Here is a 6,197-nt window from a genome sequence, read left to right as displayed (position 1 = left end):
CAGCTTTATGAATTTTGCAATAAACATTCACTTTTAGAAATCTTTCTTATATTGAAATTCATTATAATATTAATTACGTAAGATATATTTATGACGTAATATATACTATTATCTCAAATACTAAAACAGAAAAAAATCCTGGAGATGTATTAACTATGACTGTTGCTGGATGACTGTATTCTAGTGAATTTATTCTTTGTACTTTTGTGCACTTTCTATGTCTTCTCCTCTGGTACACGTATATTATTTCATAAGGGACAAAACACAAAAATGCTTTTACCTATTGCTTTATGACTTAGTTCAGTCTAGCTAAAATATTAATTACCTTTGATGGCTGTAGAGAGGATGGTGGGAACTTTTGACATCTTCTGTTGTTTTTAAGTAGTTTTATAATACCAAGAACAAAATGACTTATGTAACTAGGCTCTTAATAAATGCTAGCGAAAGGGATAATTTTGCTGTAATAGATAACTGTGGCCAGCTGTGCACTGTTTATTTTCAAGGTGAACCACATTGTGTAAGCCCAACTTGCCTAGTTGGTGAAAACATTATAAGTATAGAGTTATTGTTTGGGAGTGACTCTCATCAACCAGTTAAGAGACAGTCCTGAGGTTGTATTTGTAAGTATGATAATAACTTGAGTCTTTATCAGGTAACAAATGCAGTGTTTTTGCTTCCATGATTTATTTTCCTGATAACATTATTAACATTTTTCATGCAGAAACAGAATTTGCAAGCACATTACATTTTGTAAGTTTTCCAGATTGTTATAAATATTCTATTAATTATTGTGAACTGATACAGTGCTATGTGAATCCATGAATAAAACATGCTTTAGGATAACGTAAAAGGATAAATTATGAGGAAATTTAAGTTGACATGTTCAAAATTAGATGCATAACACTCATCGTGTTTCAGTCAGCTATTTCTACTCAGCATATGTATAAATAATAATCTAAAGACAGTTGTAATCTTTTCTAGGAAACATTGCACTAGAAGTTTTATTGAAAAGTCTATACTATATGTGTTAATAAACGTGTTTAAATTCAATTGAATTCTAATGATGTAAATATTGTGTTAATATATACAGGAAATTATAATGAAATAGAATTTGTAGCTATCAAATTATAATTACAAAAACATCAAAAAATGTTATTAAATTGAACTAAGCTTAATTTTTCTTTCACCTAGAAAGTAACTAGTGACTAATGCATTCCATAAAAGTACACTCTGCCTTGAGAAATTTAAAGAGTTTTACTAAATGTCTGCCATACATAAAAAATATTTATTGAGGCCAGGCACGGAGGCTCACGTCTGTAATCACAACACTTTGGGAGGCCGAAGCGGGCAGATCATGAGGTCAGGAGATCAAGACCATCCTGGCTAACACAGTGAAACCCCGTCTCTACTAAATATACAAAAATAAAATTAGCCTGGTGTGGTGGCAGGCGCCTGTAGTCCCAGCTACTCTGGAGGCTGAGGTGGGAGAATAGCATGAACCCAGGAGGTGGAGGTTGCAGTGAGCTGAGATCATGCCACTGCATTCCAGCCTGGGTGACAGAGAAAGACTCCGTCTCAAACAAAAAAAAAGAAAAGATTTTTTTTTGTCTCCACATTCCTGAAAATATTAGGTATAACTAAACACCAATTTTTAGCCGTCTCCCAGAAAAGAGACAAAAAATTACCCAGTATTTCATGGCTTTCTTTTTTTTCATTATTTATAATTGATTTATTTATTCAACTAAAAAAGGATTAAGCACTTACTGTGTAGTAGGCCAAATACTACATGTTGGAGACAAATCAGGATCCAAAATATGCAAACCCCTTATGTCAGTTCTTTGGCTTGGAGATGTGCTATTTTAAAATTGTTTCTTCTTTTATGAATAGATTTATTTTTAAAATAATATAGTTATGGTTTATAAATGGTTAAAAAATAGTTTCTAAACTTTATTTCTTTGTAAAGTCTTTACTTTCACTTAAATATTTAAAATGCCTAGAAATACCCTTGGTAGAAATATTTCAGCATGTTAAATATATCATTATGTTAAAAATTATATATCTATTGGTACTTTATCAAAAATTTTTATCTTAATTTGGGTTTGTGTTTTATCAAAATGCCTTTTAACATGTAGGCATTTGGGCAAATCTTTATTTTATAAGGTATGATTATTAAACTATAGTTTTATTTTCTTCTCTAAACCCCTCTCAAGACTGCTATGTTGGCCAATACATTCACCAATTAATTTTTTTTTTTTTTTTTTTTGAGATAGAGTGTCTCTCTGTTGCCTGGCTGAAGTGCAGTGGTGCGATCTCAGCTCACTGCAACCTCTGCATCCCGGGTTCAAGCGATTCTCCTGTCTCAGCCTCCAGACTAGCTGGGACTACAGACACGCACCACCACTCCCAGCTAATTTTTGTATTTTTTTTTTTTTAGTAGAGATGGGGTTTCACCATGTTGGCCAGGATGGTCTTGATCTCTTGACCTAGTGATCCACCTGCCTTGGCTTCCCAAAGTGCTGGAATTACAGGCGTGAGCCACCGCGCCCAGCCTCCCAATTAAATATTTATTACAGGCCTATTTTGTTTGTATTATTGTTGCTGATGATGTTGTTTTATTATGCATTAGCCTCTAATTTTAGGAACTTTTATTAAAGAATAAAAATGTTTTCAAAATGTTTCAATTTCAATAATGAATTAGTTAGCCATTGCTGTAAAACAAAGTCTCCTAAATATCAGTAACTTAAAACAATTCCTAACAATTACATATAAGTCAAAAGGTCACATGCACAGCTCTTGAAAATTTCTACTCAGTTCTCTTAGAAGCTGGCAGTTAACTGTGGGTCATGCAAATGGTCCTGTTGATTTTGTCTGGACTCTCTTAAATTTTGTGTTGGTAAGCTGGCTGATCTGGAATAATCCCAGTTGAGGCTGCTGGATTCTTCACATAGTGCCAGACAGAATACTTTCCAGTTCATCTATGTATTTGTATGAACAAAACAGGTACTGTTTTTCTCTCTTTGGGCACTGAGTTTCAGAAGTTTTGCTATGCAGCAACCACTGCATCAGAAATTGTTCTAGTGTGGGATGCTGCCATAACAAAACATCTAAAATATTTGGCATTCACTTTATAACTTTTAGTGGACAGAAGTTGAAAAATGCAGCAAAGTCTGTCAGTAGTGAAGGCTGTAAAACGGCAAGGGAAATGTTATTGGAGGATGATAAAATGGTAACCTCTGGCATGCAGTAGCAAAGCAACTGGCACAACTACAACCAGAAAAGTTGAAACATGGAAACTATATGAAATGAACATTTGAGTTTGACTATGGGAATGCACATGTAAAATATTTAAAATGTCAGCTAATTGCTCCTAGCTGTGTCTGATAATTGCAAGAAAGAGATGAGCCTGAAGATGATGGCCAGTTTGTACTTACAATGTAAAAGAAATATAAAGAGGTCAGGTCTTATTAGGTTAGAAAATAGTTTCTCATTTGCAGCTTCCCAATCCCCCCTCAAGGGCAGAAAATATTTCTTAACATTTAATTTGAAAATCACTTAACATAGTGCCTTGTGTATACAGTAATAGAACCTCAGTTAGTAATTTTTAAAGAAATTAATGTAATGAGTCCAGACTTCAGTTTTTTAACTCCAAAAGGTGAAAATGGAAGCAAGACTGGAAGAGAATTTTTTCAAGTCTCTTCAAATATGTAAGACATAATTCTAGCTTGTGAATGCAAAAATGTCTTGGCTTTTCATTTTGGCTTTGTCTCTTCTGGAGCTTCATTCATTCACTCATTCATGCACTTTTTCAATAGACATTTATTAGGACTTTCTAGTATAAAGTGGTCAGGATAGAAAAACATGTAAAATTCAACAGCTTGGTATTATGCCTAGTGTATTCTAAAAGAGAGAGAGACAATCATGCTGTAAGAGCTCAGACAGAAAATTGAATGTCTAGCTGTGCTTCTGAGTGTCAGAGCAGAGCTAAATCATACATTCAGTGCAATCACTGAATACCCCAAAGAGGACTATGTCAAGCTAGAATACTGTGTGAGTTTTCATCTTAAACTTTTATTCAACTTTGCCTTAGAATCCATACATAAATATACAAGTAGACTTTGCTATAAATATAATTTTTAAAATTAAAAAAAATAATTGTGACCGTTTTTAAGGCATAGCAGTGTGGAAAATCATGCAGAAAAAATTTTACTTTGGGAATAAATAAATATATCATGCAGGAAGTAATATCTGTGTTCAATTTTGTAGCATGTAGTAACATGCAGAAAGTAGAGCATAAATATATGTTAGTTACTGTAAGTACCATTGTATATGTTAGGAAGCTGAAGGAGAGAGAAGATAAGCATATAGTAGAAGAAAACAGAATAAAAGGTAGAGTCTGGATTTAAACTGGAAGTAAGATTCAGGAACCTTCTCATAAGGTATAAAGCTAAACTATTTTTTTTATTGATCAACAGAGTGTATTCATCTTGTATGCAATAAAAACCTATTCAAGATTTTGAGCTGGGATAGAACACAATTACATTTGCATTTAGAGCAGCTGAAAGATAAGAAAATCAATGAGAATAATTATGCAAAGTTAAAGAAAACAAACATGAGTATTTGTATGAAAGACAGATTTCACACAGTTTTCTTCCTTTTTTTTTTTTTTTTCTTTTTTAGAGGGGTGACAATTTGGGCAGTAAACAAAGATTTCTAGTCATAGGCTTCTATAAGACAGGTAAAGACTAGCACCACTCCCCAAATAGTAAAGCACAAGAGGACAAAGAGTTATGAAGAAAAGAAGGGCTCAGTTTTGGAGACACTGCATTTGAAAACTGAAAGTATCAGACCATGACTGAAGGAAAGACAAAAATACAGAGACATCAGCTTGGCATGCGACCACTTTGGCTCTAGTAGCATTTCATGCTTTGTAAGAGGTACAATGAGAGGCCAACTGAAACTACATATGTCTACACTTTATAATGTAGGGTAGCTGGGCTCGGTGGCTCAAGCCTGTAATCCCAGCACTTTGGGAGGCCGAGACGGGCGGATCACGAGGTCAGGAGATCGAGACCATCCTAGCTAACACGGTGAAACCCCGTCTCTACTAAAAAATACAAAAAACTAGCTGGGCGAGGTGGCGGGCGCCTGTAGTCCCAGCTACTCGGGAGGCTGAGGCAGGAGAATGGCGTAAACCCGGGAGGCGGAGCTTGCAGTGAGCTGAGATCCAGCTACTGCACTCCAGCCTGGGCGACAGAGCGAGACTCCGTCTCAAAAAAAAAAAAAAAAAAATGTAGGGTGAGCCAGAAGTAGAATATATCTGCTTTCAAAATCTCTAGCCATGTGTTTAGATTAAAATGATAATCTATTGTTAGTGACACGAAGTAAATGACAGAATAAAATAATTCTCTTAGGAGAGATTTTAAAAACCCTATACATCAAACATTGCTTTTCTAAAAATAAATTTAAACCATAATGTCTAGCATCCAGCCAAAATAATGAGGACCTTTAGTCTACAAGTCAACATAAATAGGAAACAAAAGACAGGATAAACAATAGAAGAATTCAACAGGAAAATTTTTACATTTATCAGACACATACTATAAAGCAATCATGCTTTTATTTAGAGTGAGATAGAAGTCAAACTGCAAAATTTTGGCAGAAACCTGGAAACTATGAAAATTGACAAAGACTTTGAAAAAAATAGAAAATATACATCATTGGGAAATTACCTAAAATTTAAGGAAAATAAAAAGAACCATCTTCACAAATTTGTGTGTCATCTTTGTGCAGCAGGTCAGTTAATCTTCCCTGTACATTGCAAATGTTACTGTGTGTGCTGTCAAAGCAAGTACAAAAGAATAATCTTAACATTAATAGAGAGAGAAAAAAATAGATTAACATCGTAGGAACAAGTCACTGAAAGCTGATTTTTCAACAGCAACAATGGAAACTAAGGAAGAGTTAAATATCTTCCATTTGTTGATATAACATAATAGCCAATTAAAAATTCTATGCTCACTCAATTTAATTAAGACTAACATGAAATAAAGGCATTTTTCTGACTTGTGAAATAGAGTTGTGTCTTTGCACTTACACAGTGCTGGAATTTTCTTTGAGGAAAGTGTTTAATAAAAATGTTAATTTATGTTACATACAAGATAATTTTTAGATTTTTTTTTCTTGTACCTATTTTGGTA

General features: G+C 34.0%; 1 non-coding gene across 1 annotated transcript; it reads right to left on the bottom strand.

Moving 5' to 3' along the window:
• Positions 1-5,745: 5,745 nt before the first annotated feature.
• LOC114679122 (U6 spliceosomal RNA) lies at positions 5,746-5,852 on the bottom strand. Its single transcript, XR_003730801.1, has one exon. It is a non-coding gene; the product is annotated as a U6 spliceosomal RNA (small nuclear RNA).
• Between the last annotated feature and the right edge of the window lie 345 nt (positions 5,853-6,197).

Source organism: Macaca mulatta, chromosome 6 (genome assembly GCF_049350105.2).
Source record: "Macaca mulatta isolate MMU2019108-1 chromosome 6, T2T-MMU8v2.0, whole genome shotgun sequence".
Lineage (NCBI taxonomy): Eukaryota > Metazoa > Chordata > Mammalia > Primates > Cercopithecidae > Macaca > Macaca mulatta.
Note: the sequence above shows the minus strand (reverse complement) of the source record. Positions and strands in the feature narration are given on the sequence as shown.